This window comes from Anoplophora glabripennis, unplaced genomic scaffold (assembly GCF_000390285.2).
Source record: "Anoplophora glabripennis isolate ALB-LARVAE unplaced genomic scaffold, Agla_2.0 scaffold84, whole genome shotgun sequence".
Classification (NCBI taxonomy): domain Eukaryota; kingdom Metazoa; phylum Arthropoda; class Insecta; order Coleoptera; family Cerambycidae; genus Anoplophora; species Anoplophora glabripennis.
In genome coordinates, this window is record NW_019416213.1 from 1,371,766 (window position 1) to 1,389,785 (window position 18,020).

The window sequence follows — 18,020 nt, forward strand, 5'->3', positions numbered from 1 at the left end:
TAGTCCAATTAACTAAGCCTTTAAATCGAAATTTTGCCAACTTGGCTGAATTTTTGATATGAGTTAGTTTAAGGTATATTATAACAATAAGTGAGAGTAATTTTTTGTTCAACCCCCGGCCAAGGGTGGAAAAAGATAAAACAAAGGGCTTTTTCAAGATAACTCAAAAAGGGTAAGAGCTAGAAAAAGCCCTTTGTTTTATCTTTTTCCACCCTTGGCCGGGGGTTGAACAAAAAATTACTCTCACTTATTGTTATAATATACCTTAAACTAACTCATATCAAAAATTCAGCCAAGTTGACAAAATTTCGATTTAAAGGCTTAGTTAATTGGACTATAACTCATGTAGTAGTAATAACATATATAAACTGTTGTATTTGTACTGCGTTTTAAATGCCGGTCAATAATAAAATTGATTGTAAATGTATAATATAAATTAAACGAATAAAGTTTAATTGAACTTTCCGACTTTTCCATTCCATAAAGAATCTTAAATCCATTTTAGCACGGAGTTGCAAGAAGTTTCGAAATATTTCATAATCCGTTTTTCATATTAAATTTATTTTCCGATGCGATATTTTATAAAGTTCACAACCCGCCCTTTCCACTCTTCTACTGACCGGAAAAAGAAAAAGATTAAATAAATCAATTCATAAAATACCGATTTAATTAAAACAACATTAAAATTTACCCAGTTGGTTTTGTTTATAAGCATTTGTACTGTTTAATTAATGATATTACGGGAAACAACTACTCTGCGGACTTAAGCCCCTTCCAACATTAATAATATAGGCACACCCAAAACATTTGTGATCCATTTCGTGAAATAAAAGGGCCACTCTTTCCACAACCAGAACCAGGTCTCTAACCGTAGTAAGCGTTTACCTGTGACTTTTTTACAACTTTTAAGACTTGTCTGCTTTCTATTTACGGCATTTTACTTCCCACTAGAGTGCAGATGGGTGGAGTTAACAGGCCTAGGTAACAGTTTTCACCCACATCACTCGGTACTTCTAAATGGTAAAATGCCTGTAAAATGCACTAAAGACACATGCCAGATCTGCAAGGATCTATTCTCGGAAGCCATGTAGGAAGGCGCCGAGCCGTACACACACCGTTTTACCAGGATCGGCGTTGACGATTTATATCGGAAAACATTTTAATTAACGGTTATGTTATCCATAAAATATTATTCACAAATTATATGTCGTGAAATAGTTTCAATAATACAAAAGTACGAAGGAGGTATGCATTTTCGGATATTTTCTTACATATGTAATTAGTGTGACAATCCTATGGTAATTTAGACTCTAAATGTACCCTTTATAATTTTACTGAGTTAGGATTTGGGACGTCTTTGGCTTTTATATACCGTCTCGTTAAATTTAAATTTAATGGATTAGAAAGAGACCAGTAAATCATTAATTATAAGACTGCGGTTAGACGTCAAGTTACTATCATCAAATTGAACACAATGTTAACATAAATAACAAAAGAGAACCGGCCAAGAGCTGATCCCTGTGGTACTCCTGCATTAAATATGAGGCATGTTGATGTAGTTTTATTATGGATGAACATCTATTAAAGAGGTATGAATATATAAACCAACAATGTGAGCTGTAAAACCAAAATAAGTTAATTTATCTATGAGAATTTAATAACACAAATATTTTGAGAAGATTAGAGGAGCTTGGAACTTATGATTTTTTATTGCTAAAACTTGTGTTGATCTCTGATACTAATTACTAATCTGTTTACGGTTAAAGCTGTTGAGAGCTTTTTCTAAAGCCGTACTCTAAGCGTGGTCGCACACTGGATCAATGGACAGTAAGCAATACGCAACTAGCAATACACGATATTATCACCCATTTACAATACAATAATAGGCGAGCGGTTCACCCCTAAAAAAAGGCATGAACCGACTAAATTTTTAGAACAAAAACCTACAGCATGAAACTTTTTTTTATTTTGTAGTGTATTTTTCTGATAGTATTACATATATTTTTATATATTTTTCGTTTAATTGCTATAAAGAAAAAAGTTGTAAAAAAAATTATACGCCGAATAGCTTTGAAAAAGGTTTTTATTGTAAAATAAACACATTGTTCTTTGACAAAAGTTCGAAAAATGCTTCGTTTCCGGGATATTTACAATTTAATGTGTAAAAAGTGACGAAATCGACAAACTTTTCAATTTTTTTTTCTCAAAAACTACTGAACCGATTTTAATTCTAAAAAAAGCATAATAATCGACAGATTTTCTACTTTAAGATATATTTTTTTGGTATGGGTCAATCATTTTATTGAAGGTATAAAGCGAGTAAAAAAAAATTAAAATGAAAATTATAATAACACTTCAAATTTAAATTTTCATTTTACAATATCTTGGATTAGATTATATTTACAATAAACATTATGATTTTTTTGAATCGATATATGTTAACAGTACAAATGTTCAAAAGATCATTTTGTTTGGTTTTGTAGCCGGAATAAGGTTTTTGCAAGTAATTAGTAAAATTTAAATATTCGATTTTTGGTTTTATAAATGGCTAAAATTGACTTGAAAGTTATACCAAAACTAAACTAAATAAGCTTTTTAAATCGTAAAATTAACCTAATAATAATAATTGACCTAGCGGTCTCGAAAAATAAAAAAGTTATTGGATAATTTATTGTATAGGATAATTATTTTATTTTTATTTTACAAAAATATTAAGAGCAATAAAAGTATATTAATTTCTTTTTTATTTAATTTTTAAATAATAAGTTTTTCGTTATTTTCGACAAGTTCTTGAGTTGAAATAAGCGTTTCATCATCAATTTCGGATGGAACATTCTGACATTCATCTGAGCACGCACAGACTGCACAGCATTCCAGGTTCGATGACAAACAGTTACAATTTTTCGTAGAACATTTTCCACTACATGAACAAAAATATTTTTGAAGCATATCTAACGCAGTTTCTCCTTCGAAATAATTAAAATCCAAACAACCATTTTCGATTTTCCATCCATGTGTCAATGGATCTAGAGTTACAATTTCACTATTTGTAGACTGTTTTTTTTACTCGCTTTAGACCTTCAATAAAATAATTGACCTATACCGAAAAAATATATCTTAAAGTAGAAGATCTGCCGATTATTATGATTTTTTTAGAATTAAACTCTGTTCAGTAGTTTTTGAGAAAAAAATTTCGAAAGTTTGTCGATTTCGTCACTTTTTTCATATTAAATTGTAAATATCTCGGAAACGAAGCATTTTTCGAATTTTTGTCAAAGGACAAACAGTGTTTATTTTACAATAAAAAACTATTTTCAGAGCCATTCGGCGAGTAATTTTTTTTACAACTTTTTTGTTTATAAAAATTGATTGACAACGATGAAAAATATTTAAAAAAATATGTAAATTATCAGAAAAATACACTTTATAAAATAAAAAAAGTTTCATGATGGAGGTTTTTATCTCAAAAATTTAGTCGGTTAGCTTCATTTAGAAGCATCTATTTAGGGGTGAACCGCTCGCCTATAAAGATCAGATGTCCCGCACACTGAAGCAATACGATATTGCCTGTAGGAACAAGTTGCTTAAATTCGACGATTTATATTTTGCTGGTGATAAACCTGCATGTCGATGGTTTCATTTTGGAAGCAACATTCAGGTAATAAAATTCGAAAAATGCCAGATGATCCTATAGTAAACATTAAATTTGTGAAAATTGTCGAAAAATACCTATTATTTATAACATAATCGTATAGATTATAGCAAAAGGGAGATGAAAGAAAAGGCATAGGCAGCAACTGCAAATGAAATTAAAGATTCTGGCAAATACTTTCTACAATTTTTTAATTTTAAGTTTATAATCCGGTCCTGCTTAGACATTATCATTGCTGGTGGTAGACAGAGTTACATAACCGGCGACAACAATTATATTGTTTAATACAATAACACTCATTAACTTGTTGTTACCTTCAGCTTGTAAGGGTAACTGTAAAATAATAAATAGTGAATGCTGAGGTCGCAATTTTTGCATGTTAAACTATTTCAGTCCCGTGTTGGGAATAATTTAATAAAGGATCGGTATCAATGTCGTTCCGTAGAGGCGTGTGGGGACAGGCGACAATCTTTTAGCTCACGTGTATGTCATTTACGTACCGCAAGTCGAGAGTAGAGAAATTTACCGTTTTGTTATGTCAGATGGAAATAAATGCACAGATAAGCAGAGGTGTTGATGAATTTCTTAAAAGAATAATTTTATACTATTTGTAGATATACCTATACCAAAGTATGTCGATAAAAGAGTAATTAACAGTAATCTGGATCCAAATCCTGCAATAAACACTTAAACAAGCCTATCAAAGTGGCTATCTATGCTATCTATGGTCTTGTTAGGAGTAAATCTTACACACAACTAAAAAATAAATTGGACAAAACGATACAAGGTTAACTAAATCCGCTACGCTCCACATCACTTTTAATTAATAAATGCAGGATTTAGTTTGTTTCTATTTAGTGTTTTTCTAATGCCAACACACTATGTCTAATTTAAATTGCATGGTTAGCTATATTTGGATTAGGCAGGGTATAATTTTAAATATCACGGTTTTAATTTATGGATGATATTAAGCAGGTATATCGGGTTTACTCAAATGCACAGATATACTTGAAATTTATATAGCGTATTACCCAGTGCTCCCTCTGCGTCATATTTTTTTGAAAATTTTTTTTAATTTAGATTTAGAGATATTGTTGTCGGAAGTTGTTCATTTTAACATAGGTTTATATGGCGACGATGGACGGTGCGGCTCTTTTTTGCCCATAACTGTGAAAAAAATGTAGAAATTGTGAAACAAAGCTTTTCCATAGATAGTACACAGTATTATCTTATTTTTGATGTAAAACTAATGTAAATTTTGAACATAGTAGAAACAGAAACCAATAATTGCATTTCTGTCTGACTTGAGTATTAATGTGACAACGTCGCAATCAGCTGACAGCAAGGAGGGAATACATTTGAAAGACCTGATAAAAACGAAATTGATTTCAAACATATACATTTTTCCTAAATCCCATGTCCATTGTTATCAACAATAAATTATCCACTACAAATAATTTTTTGTAATGTTTTTAAAAAACTAGATTAATTAAAAAAGCTAGGAAGCTGTGATATATTTATTGGAATAACATATACAGTTAATAAATCCTTTTAATATATTTAATGGTTTATAAAAACATCGTAATCATTACCCAGCAATATTTAGGATTACATAAAGTTTTCTTTACTTGATTAATATAATTAGTAACACTTGAGATGAAAGCATTTGTACGGAATAACAAAGGAACATAAATATTTCTCAGCAAACTTTATATCTAAAAAATTAGTTATATGTAGTTGCAAAACTTCTGTAACATTACTAAAATAGAGATCAAAAACACGAACAGTGAGTAATAATGTAATTTCTATGACAGAACCTTCAAAATTGCATCCAACATTTTCTTTGACTTGGACGAAAGATTGGCGCGAGTGTCATTTCATTTCTTTAGAACTAAATTAACATAATTCTCGTTGTTTTACCAGTTCACATGATTTACGGATTTTAAATAAAGGATACAAATCTTCGCGAGGATAATACGATATATTTGCTATATAATAATTATATTGTACATAGTTTACACACAATACATTTTTGAACGCGTACGCATCTTTACCCGAATTTGACGAGCAATATCTCCGATGTCCGAGGTTTGTAGGTTCGCAGTGTGTACAACTGCTAGTCAATTATTAGCGCTGTTGCCACATCTACATAGTCTTTATGCGTTCATTAAATATGATTTAAAACTACTTAAATATGATATTTTTATGTTGTTAATTAGTCAATATGTATGCTATGTGCATATGAGTAGATTTCTTTGCTATATAGATATTGTTTATCGCAGATAATTTCAATAGAATTTAATTTTTTCAAATTGGCAGCGGGTTTTAGTTCCATAAGAAAAGCATAGGACCCCCCTGCGCTCCTCACTTCCCTTGGACCCCCACATACCTCCTTAAATGGTTATTAATAACCGCTGTGATTCATAATTTTTTTTTAAAACTGAACGCGTGGTTTTATAGAAACTGTCAACTCCCCAATAATATACCTATATACTTGACGCAAATTATATCTCGGTCATTTAAAATACGCTACATCGTACCTATTCTCTGTGGAAGAACAAAAAAATTCTTAAATTAAATGCCAAATTCCTCTCGAACCGGAATACTAACACTCGTTCATTCCAAACCTATTTCAATAGCAGCCGAACCTAGTCCGGAATTTGACAAGTAATTGAGCCGGCCTTCGAAAACGAATGAAATATTTATACACATATTGTTTAACTTGTTACAGAACACAAAACAAATGTGACATTTAGAGGCTGTTAAGTTTAAAACATCCCGAAATGTATATAATATCGAGTTTCGCCTTTTCAGAGCTGAAATGGGGCTAATTTTATAAAAGATACGTCTAGGCATAGAATTTCAAATATACAACTTTTGGTACTACCCCCATAGAAGACCGGAAAATAAACTAAAAAATAGAGAGTAGGAAATGATTAGAATATATCTGGTTAAAACAATTGGAATTAAAAATACAGGAAATAGTGATTATATTGCTTGAGGTACCGACAAAATAAACAAAATTCTAAAGCTCTAATGGCTCAAATATTCTTACCTACCAAAAATTTACCACAACTTTTTAATTCGTTCACTTTTTGCAACTAAACTACTTAATATTAAAAAAAAGTTACAAAAACTGCATATTTGAATTTCTCGTTGAATTTAAGATTTACTTTGATAAACTTACCAATAAGTGTTATTTGATGTTTTTTTTTTTAATTTTCTTCAATTGGCCTTTGTAACATAAATAAAACGTAAATATAAAATTTCTTTCAAACTAAACATGATAGTATGATTGCGGTTTTCACCATTTGTTCAACCAGAAACCTACATTTTGCACTACTTACTGAAAATAGTAAAATAGTAATTGTAGGTCATGATATGTTATTTTTGGAATTGTGAATATTTTGCCTATTTTAAATGGAATTTTACGAGTATATTAAATATGATGTACAGATGCAGAATTTAATTTCCTTTCGATTTTATGGAGATATGTTGGAATATACTTTTTATAGTTCGCGAAATATCCGCGTTTCCTTTTTTTTGTAATTTCCATATATGGATAAAAAGTAAATAAAAATAATGTTTGAACATCGTTCAAACCTGAAGTGTCATCTGTATTTTTAACTATTAGAGTAAGCAAATAAATTTTCTGCCAAAGAAGCCATCATTTTTTTGAAAGTATAATCATATAGTCAGTTATGTCCTTAAAAAGCTTACTAATAATAAAATAATGAATAAGATTTTAATTATTTTTACATTTTGGATTAGAAACATACAGGGTGGGCCATTAGTGTGAGAAAGTAAAACAATTCCCTTATTACTCATAATACAGAAAAAAAGTTTATATAAAAGTCATACAGAATCAAGAAACCTGAACTACAAAATTAATTTGATACATACAGGATGATGAGTAACAACGGGACACGCCAAATATTACATTTTTGAGAGAATTCTAAATCAATATCAACAGTTTATCATTTTAGTGCGGGGTTGCCAAGTTATGTAGAAAATTCTTCGAATTTTGAAATTTTGGAAAAAAACATGACTTCAAAGAAGTTGTATTAACTTTCAGTTACTAACACTTGGAAAATTGTTAGTTTTTAAGATGTAGCAACATTTTTGAAAAAAACTAATTTTTTTTATTTTATAGAATACCAAAAATAAATATTAACTAATAAAATTATCTCAAAATGGAATGATAAATTATGAACTGACAAGTTGACACAATGTGACAGTTTTTTCCAGTCATTTCGTGCGACCGAAAATAATAAAAATTAGGTTTTCCAGAAATATTGCTATATCTTAAAAACTAACTAAAAATAAAATACAAGGTGTTTTGTGTGTTTGAAAAATGTTAGAAAATCAAATTTGAACTTTCTTAAAATGATCGTACTATAAAAAATGCCCTGTATAAAATATCGATATTAGCTTATTAGCTAATATCGATATTTAGCTAATATAGGAGTCTTTGCCTAACATTTGCCTATAGCTCTGTCAAATATTTTTGCTCCAAGTGTTAGTAGTTTAACACTTCTTCGGCGTCATGTTTTTTCCAAAATTCGAAGAATTTTCTACATTACTTGGCAACCCCGCACTAAAATGTTAAACTGTTTATATTGCCTTATATAGAATTTTCTCAGAAATACATATGTTTAAAAATATACAGGGTGTTCCATTTAAAAAATATAATATTTGGCGTGTCCCGTTTTTACTCATCGCCATGTGTGGTTCAAATTAATTTTACATTAGTTTTTTGATTCTGTAAAACTTTTATATAAACTATTTTTCTGTATTATGAATAACAAGGGAGTTATTTTACTTTCTCACACTAATGGCCCACCCTGTATATTTTCCAACGCTGAACAGTAACAAAAAGTATGAAAAACCTCGAATATCTCGCAAACTACAGTATCTTAATACACTTAAATAAAATCGAAAGACAAATAAATTTGACATTGTTTCAAATTTAACCCATCCTTTCATTGAACAAAATCAAATTGCCCATAATCCAAAAACTTAAAAAAAAATACATTGGCTATTTGTTTTAATTTCAACATTCAACACACTGTGAATCAAGTAAGCAAAATGTTAGAAAAGCTCGATAATAAAATATCCTATGGCTATAGAATAAAATTTAGAATAATCAGTCATTTTGTTATAGAAAAAAAAAAGATAAATTTGAATTTGCTGTAGTCACTGATGTCGTCTGCGAAAAGCAAAAATATTTAAAATATTACTGTTAAAACTGATAGGTAGATCATTTACATAAATTAAAAAAAGGAACGGGCCCAAAACCGATCCCTGCGGAATACCGGTTATTATTGCAGATTTTTTTAGGGTTTTTGTAATAATTTTGTATGTTCATTATTGCACACTATTAAGACCTTGATTTCTGCTGGCATCGAATAACATTGCTTGACTTCCTTTGATAAGATTTTTTAGAAAAAAATTGAATTTGTTTGAATTAGCTTAATACTTTTAAAAAAGCTCAAGGAACTTGACTGTTATTACAAAAAAAATTAAACGTTAGACATGACAAAGTTCCATTACCTTCTAATTTGCAGTACGTCCAAAAACTCCAATTCCAACACTATAAAGCACTTTCACAGAGAAATTACTACACGGAAACACCAAAATATCCTCACCCTTCGAATTAGTCCGGTTAGAAACACTGTGGAGAACCTAGCCGGGTCCAAACTATCGCAGAGTTTGCTGAATAGACGGCGACCTTAACGAGCGGCTCGAAAGACCAGCTAACGCTCACCAAAACATAAACAACACTGGCGGTCGCCAGTAAATCCGTTTTACGGCGGTGATGGTAAGGTAGGTAAGATGCAGAGTTTCGTGGGCAACGGCCTTGCGGTAATAATGCAAGGTCGTATGTAGAAAGGCTAGTGCACCTGTCAGTGGCGGTCTTGACATGGGGGTGGAAAAGTGGGAAATTTCAATTTGCACCCTGGGTTATTTTGTCGGCTTCTTTTCCCGGAAAACGTCAATAGGCTTATTCGATAATATTTAATTTATGGCTTTTTTTTCACATTTCCCGCAAGCGCCTAACCCCCTAAATATGTATTGAAAAAATTAGGTCAATAATTTTAATATAAACGGCGATAAATCATTTCTAAAATATTTGAAGCGGTTGAAAAGTATTGTGACGTCACACCACTCGTTTGGCTCCATGTTCATTATTTATTTTGAGAAAGAAATTGTTGAAAAAATATTCTAATTTTTTGCACATCAACCAAGTGAACATGAATTAAAAAAAGGTGGTAAACGAGTCCATTTTGACTTGTATTTGAAGGCTTATAACATCGTCATCATAGAATTGTACAATAGTATGAAGAAGTTAGCTATTTTATTTGGCTCACCTTGTAATAACCGACGCTAAAATATCTGACTTCCCAAGTTACTGTTCTGTATATTCTACGAATGAAATAGGTTTGAATGAAGTAGTTACAGTTAGTTGTGCTTCGTTAAATTTTCGGCTAACACATTAATTTTTCGCTTTTGAACCAATTTTTGCGTTTTAATTTTTCCGCTTTACGACTTCGAATATATGCAATAAGCGCGAACATAGTTTTTAATTCGATGTTTATGTGTACATACGTGTGTGTTATAATGAAAATCTATAACACGCTAATTGAATTTGGATTGATGCTCGATAATCTTTTACTGCAGTTGCCCACAAAATGGAATATTTAAAGTAAACTAAACACAAAATAGGCGGCATATCAGTGAATTTTTGTCGCATTGAATATTTTTTATTAATAAAAAAAACACAGTTTGGCATCAAATATTATTAGCTATAAAATATCTGAAAAGCAATCGTTGATGCAGCTTTATATTGTAGTACATGAAAGAAGTTTATCCAACCTTTTTAATTTAGTTAATTTATATCTTAGCTGAAACTAAAATATTGAATCCGACAATATAAACTTAATTGTGTGTGAAAAACATATTGATTAATTTAACTAATTTGTTAGAAATACGAATAACGAGTATTTTGTAATTACTTTCTGTAATAGCCCAAAAATTGCATACAAAATGAAATTTCAGAAGGCTTTTCAATTTATTTATTATTCAGAATAGTTTCAAATTGGGTATCCAAACATCTCATAACTGAAATTTCGATAAAACGTCTGATTATTATCGATAAAATACTCGGTTTCTCTTCTCTCTCTAACTCTCTACAAATATGTCTATTTTTCACGTCATGTGAAAATAAACTACGGCCCTGGAATGTACGATTTACTTTCGGACCTTAGAAAAAAACGTATTTATTTTGTTATACGTTTTAATTAAATTTAAAAAAAAAAACGGAATGACAAATTGTACCATAACAGTAAACTTCCCTAATGGAAAAATTGTTTTCAAAGACCGCAAAATAGGGTTCATGTTTTTAATATAGGTGGAATCTTTTGTTTGCGTAATAGTGTGGCTGTTACACTTTTATAGAGCAATGAAATGTTAAACCAGATCCGCACTGGTCTATATGCCCATTAGAAATATGCTATTGTAGTGTAAAATGTAATAAGTGTTGTGTTCTATTTCAAAAAAATATATAATTTTACAGCAATTTTTCTTTTAATATGTTCATAAAATAAGTACCTACTTATTAAGCCGAAAAACTAGTTATTTACTGTTGTACTGTATGATCACTAACGTGAATTGTTGGTTATGAAAAGGATTCTGCTTCTACGACCTAAATATATTTTTAATTTCCCTTTGGAGGTAGCGTACGGCACGCCTCTGTGCCAAAGAGCTAAAAAATAAAAACATTCACTTCTTCAAGAGTACACCAGGATCCCGCCGATCTGGCGTCAGAATCCGTGCTCGTCCAAGTTATCTTGGCACGAAAACGCCAAAAAAAAAAAGGAATTAGAACTCTATCGATCAGAAGGAAAAGTAAAACTTTCGTTTTGGTCTGACTTGTAGGTTTTCCCCCGGTTCCTGTTGGGTAGTAATAGTTTATTTAATTTGATATCAATTGAAAACAGTAAGTCTATTCATTGTCGAAAAATATTTGTAAAATGTCAAAGCAGCTTATCTGAATTTACTGAATTAGCGAACATTTGATGTATTTTAATAAAAATTAGTGATATTATTCGTTTAAAGATGAATACTTCTTCCCTCTGGACATGCTGCATATGTCAGGAGATAAATAATGTTAAATTATTAATGTTTGCCTGCTATTCCACAAATAGTTAGATTTCAATCATAATTTGAGTCTGTGTTCATAATTTGCTTACTTTCGCCATAAATTTCGTTGGTTTGATTTACTTCTCGTTATCGATAAAAAATAATAAAAGAATAAAAGGCCCTGCAATATCCAGTATTTGAGTATTTATACTACTCTCGATCTTTGAGGCTTCAAGTTGGGGTGTATTTACAAAACGGGAGTGAAGTGGATAAAATGGAACTCCTGTCTGGGAACTCTCCCCCACAGATACCTCCAATAGATTCCTCACATTCACCGGTCGCCTTTTGCCGTAAATCCGGTTCCAACGCATTCCAGATGTTTCACGGAGAGAAAATGAAATCCAAACGCCGAAATCGACGCAGGGTACGGCCTTCGGAATATCGAAACCGAAACCGAAATAAGAAACCCATTGTTACGGTCCGTTACGGCCTTGAAAAAAATGCATGTCTCCACGGTAGCCGATAGAAATTTGTCGCTACGACAAAAAAGGAAGTTAATCGATTTAAGAAAGTGTACCAATCACGCGAAAGGCAAGCTCGCTAGCCACGCCGAGATTGTTGAAAATAATGAGAAGAATTAATACCCATACAGCAAATTAATATTTTAAACAACTTTTTAAAATGTTATTAGTCAAATATATTTTGAAAAACGTTTTTTAAACATACTAGAACTGTTTTTAAAACATTGTTGAGGTTACAGAATCAACATTTTGAAAACAGTTAAGAATTTGACTACAATAAATATTTTCTAATCATTTATTTGAAAATTGTTCAATAATCATGGTGGTTTTAAAGCTATTAAGGCGCGTGCAAATATTTAAAGTACGATGGTTTTTTAGGTTAAGTACATGAGAATCTTAGCTAGGAAAGTCTGACATGCCCTTGTTGTTCTTGGGCTAGGCTCTGTGGAAGCGGACCCATTATTAGAACCCTCAGGCCCGCCCTGATATTCATTTCAGGTCTTAGACGTTCCGTAGTGGGCTTTGCAACTGGTCGTATCCGATGCTGAAGCCGATAACGCGGAACCAATCTAAAGAAACGCGCATGCGGGGTTTTGAAGCAAAATGAATTTAGTCTCAGTACGGCCAACTCGTGAAAAATTTTCCTTTTCGTGAGAAATTTTATCTCAAAAGTGAAAATGGGAATCTGGCGACAGATAACCCTGTACATACAAGATGAAAGTTTCCATGCCAACCGCATTTTAAAGACAAGTAAAAATTTTAATCAAGAATACCTTTTTCTCGTAACATGACAAATAAAAATATTTTCCCTCTTTTCCACTCTAACCGTGGACATACAGTATACAAGGAAAACTACACATATAAATCGTACAAATGCAGTTCATTTTAGTAAACATAACATAATTTCTTCTAAAATTTCTTATTTTAAATTCATGGAGAAATATGTAATAGAAACGGAAATTTCTCTATTAGCTGTTGGATTTTTTTGCCGAAGCTGGCAGCACTGATTTGAGTTTATACAAGGAATGAGAAAAAGTGAGCCATTTCTTGGGTCATGCAAAGGCGGCGTTGATATAATTAAGTAGAGTATGAAAAAAATGCGCGAAAAATTTAAAACGTAACTATTATTTTTTACTAATTTCTTAATAAATATTAAATAAGACCTTCCCCTTATTACCCGTTATATAAATTCTATAGCTTATACCGTCGGGTCCTTTGTCCCTGTCATTCATCTTCTCGTTTCTGGATCGCACTAAATGACGTCACGAATTAGCGAAGCAGCAAATACCAACAATACGTATTATTAGTTATTCATGTTTTTGTTGAAAACGACAAAGTTTTTTGAAAACTAACAAGAGCAAGAAAATATTTAGAATTAAATTCCTCATAAAATAAAGTAATAATTTTTTAAGTCCGTCAATGGATTAAAAAATTCTGTCATATCTTAATGGTGCATCATTCCTTATCAACATTTTAAAACGCTTCAATTGAACTCTACTTACTCTCGCTCTTGGTATACTCACCGTGTACCAAATTTGGTTTTTCCAAGTTCAAATATAATTGAGATATTGATTTTTTCGAAATTTGAAACCCCACTTTCAAGGCGTGCAGCTTAGTACAAAGGTAAATTGCGTTAAATCACCAATCACCCTGTATATGCAAGTTGCCCATTGCCCAGTAGGGGATGCAATAAATATTTTTAAGGATATGTTTCATTTCTTTGATTAAAATATGTGCGTTTTGTCATTAAACATTCAATATTTATTTACAGTTACAGAACACGCGGGTTCACGTCAAGACTTGTATTCAGGAATGCGAACAAACTACTTAGAAAATTAATTGAACTAAATTAATATGGGTTAGAATTTGGAACCTTAACCATCCAATGCCGTGTTCCTTTCAAAACATTTCAATAAAAAGCAATTAGAAAATAATTAATAGATATACAAAACAACTTTTTTAATCGTCCAAATAAGAAAACAATTACCGCAAGCAAATGGCTGACTAGTGAAAAATTTAATTAACATTAACGACGAAAATGAAAGGACATCGAAGTTCGCGTTTTCTATTAGTGGAATCAGCGGTGGTTCGTGAAGGAGCGCAAATAAATCGAATAAAGAAAAAACTTATATCCGGAGACAAAATAATTTTTTTCAAAAACTGTCATCAAAAGTCGACATAGTACCACTTCGCGTTCTATATGGAAAAATAACTATTTTTAATTTAATTTATCTTAATAGTTTCCGATACCACCATAAACGGTAACTACGCTAATCAACAGACAACTGATTGCGGACGTACCAGCAGGGAAACGAAAAAATATATAATGGGCAGCTCATCACGAGCTATTATTAGCCTCATTGTACAAAGTTAATGCCACTTTTATGGACCTCCCTCTAGCCAATTAGCAGCTTTAGCGATGGCGTCACCGCCATCGGAAATACTGAATGTTTACGGCATAAATTTAAATTATATAATTACTAAATTATTTAGTTCTGCGGATGACTAATATGTTGATGCTAATTGGTTTCTTTCTTGGCTGAACGTCTTAATATTTTAACTGCTTTTGACAGTGAAATATTAAAGCAGAATGGATAAAATAAATTTATTTGGTGGTTTAACTACTGGCCAAATATGGTTAGCTAAAAAAAATAAGTATTTCGATGTTCTTAGAATCCATATATGCAAAATATGAGCAAAATCTAGGTTAGTGTGATTGTTTGGAGCCGTCAGCATACAATAGCAGCCTTGGCCATTACGGATTTGATCATATTTTTCCATTATGAAGTTTTTACTGTCACACGCGTTTAGCGAATAACAAACGGCTGGGATTTGTACACGTTTAATATGCGTTTTAATTACCGTTAACGGCTTGATAGGCGAATTAAAAATAATTAATGTTTTGCGAACTCCGTCCCCAGAATCATGTCTCCGTGTTGAAAACAAAGAAACGTAGATTTATGCTTCGTACTTTTCCCGCACTTACGTTTGAAGGCGAGTGGGTAAATTAATAATTGTTTTTTTTTCTGAATTTTACTTAACCTTTATCGCAAGGTTCTTAAAATGTGGAGAAATGACGGACTCTGTTTTCGTGAATGTAAGATAGTCAGTATATAATTTGTGTCTTGACTAATATTTATAAATACACACAATGTATTTTAAACGTTCCAAAAACAGGATCTTCAAAATAAAACGCTCAATGCAAAAAATTGCATAATAATGCTGTGGTATTGGGATGTACCTAAGTAATGTCCATTATTCCTCATGTTTAAGATATTTTATTTTTAGACTAAATAGTGATTCTCTAATCTCTATCATTATTTATGACCTCCTCCTAACGTTTAACAAGTTTCTTGATGCTTCTTCTGTAGAAATCCTTCCTCCGATTTTGACTCGAAACACTCATCCAATCAAGCTCTTAAATCATGGTAGGTAGACAACGTAAGTACTTTGGCAAAGACCAGAAAATGTGAAAATCAGAAGACATGAGATCAGGAGAGTAAGGCGGGTGGGGTAGAACTTCCCAATTCAACACCGGAATGGCCGTTTTGGTCATATTGGCGATATGTGGTCGCGCATTGCCATGTTGCGAAAGAAGGTCTTTTCTGTTGAATAGTTGGAAACAGAGTTTTGCGTTGACGGTTTGATTGTTTGGTAAGAGTTCTGACCAGACGCATCATAACATTGTCTTTCGAGGATGATGTTCTGATTTTGTTCGCGGAGTTGCTTGTGTTTTTCGAACTTAACCATTCTTGCCGCAAGTTCACGTACAGACACCACTTTTCATCACCAGTGACAATACGATGAAGAAAACGTTTCTTATGACCAAGTGTTGATCGACGACGACAGAGCAAATCAGTGCAAAGTGTTGATTCTCATTGTTTTCGTTCAAAACATGTGGGACCCAAGCGTCGAGTCTTTGAACTTTTGCCATCGAATGCAGGTGGTTTATTATTGTTTTGTGGTCATCTTCCATCTCCTGAGCCAATTTCCCTGTTAATGGTCTTGGATTTTCATGAAGGAGTCGATTCAATTGCTCTTGATGAAATTCAGCGCCCTGTCTGGAACGATTCGTGTTTTTAACTTGACATTCAATTTCAAATGAATAAAAATTCACAAAAATTAAATCTAAGCAACCAAAAACACAATCTGATACAGCAATAAGTCCTCATTCAAATGACATGTGTCAATATGACAAACCGATTAATTTTCATGTGAATTTTTAAATTTAAAAAATATGGACAATGCTTATTCCCCAACCCATTATTATAATGCTAGAGTCCTGGATGTTTTCCCAAGTCCCAAATAACTTTAAATGCAATACAATTCATAATACAATAACGGAACAGAAGAATTCAGAAAAATGTTTTGGTCTCCTAGGAATCTCGACCTGGATTCCATGGATTTAAATTAATTTTCATTTGTTTTAAGCAAATTTTAATATAATTACGAAGATCATTGGTAGCTACCTAAGTATGTCCATAAGGCAATTATTTTTCCAAAACAATTGAAACTTGATATTTACAATCTTCTTGAACTTACTAACAATATTTTAAATAGTACAACAGCTAGGATCGTTCGTCAGTTTAACACACCAGACATAGACCGGTTTCGGACTTATTGGTCCTCATCAGTATGTCGATAATTGCGCTCTGCGTATTACTAACATTATTGTTTAATGATATTTTTCAATATTCATAAGAGTAGTTTGCTTGGAAAAAATTTCAAGTTTTCCAAAAAATTTACAAACAAAAAAGTTTTTTCTTTAACATTATGCAGTAAAAAAGTGTTAGCAAATACGAAATTTGAAGTGTCTAACAATTTTTTCAAATTTCATTCTTGTAATTGGTTTTACACAAAATTATTCATAAGCAGAAAGATATCGCACGCTCGGCACATAATACATCTAATATAATAAAGGTGTACAACCACCGATCAACAAAATTATTAAAAGCCACGTGATCAGCTTTGTTCGGAACAGTAATTTTATTTTCTTTAGGATGGCATTAAATTTCGGTAAAATAAAAATTTTTTAAAACAATAAGAGGAAGGAAGAAATATAAATTACCTATAGGTAGAAATAGGTATAGTGAATAAATTTTTTTTAGAAATATTTTCCCTTTTTTACAAGAAAAACCAAAAAATATAAAAAACTAAATGCAACGAAAATTAGGTAAAACATAATCTTGCATATTTTGAAAATTTGTCGAGCACTTTATTAATAAAATCTTCATGGTTGTTAAAAATACGCTTTCTGTGTATACTCATCATTGCTTAAACTTTTATTCTGATTCCGATAGATAAAAATGTATTTCTTTTAATTTAAAATTCCAGAGCTAAATTTTTGAAATATGGAAATGTATTACTTTTTAACATATAATTTTATATTTTTAAATTCTTTTGTCAACAAATATTTATACAAATTTAAGTATTACAATTGCTTAAAAAAAAAGAAATTAGAAGTAAATAAAATATTATATTAAAAATTTCCAATCTATAGTCTGTTTGGAAATGAAAGAGAGTAATAAAACCCCGAGATAAGACCCGGCCATGGGCGTGCTAATATTTTGTTTCAGGTAATTATCGGGTAACACTAATGCTAACAGGTAATGGGTGTACATTAGTATATTTTACTGGATACATCATAGGGCAGGAGCCAGTGTATTGTGACAGATCAATCCACTGGCTCCTGCCCTAATACGAAG

General features: G+C 31.5%; 1 protein-coding gene across 1 annotated transcript in view; it reads right to left on the bottom strand.

Annotated features, from left to right (window-relative positions):
* Window positions 1-9,419, bottom strand: part of LOC108904486 — a 20,748-nt gene extending 11,329 nt beyond the window's left edge. Inside the window, exon 1 of the mRNA XM_018707079.2 lies at window positions 9,206-9,419. The gene's annotated coding sequence lies outside the window, so the exon portion shown is untranslated. The remainder of the gene's footprint in view (window positions 1-9,205) is intronic.
* Between the last annotated feature and the right edge of the window lie 8,601 nt (window positions 9,420-18,020).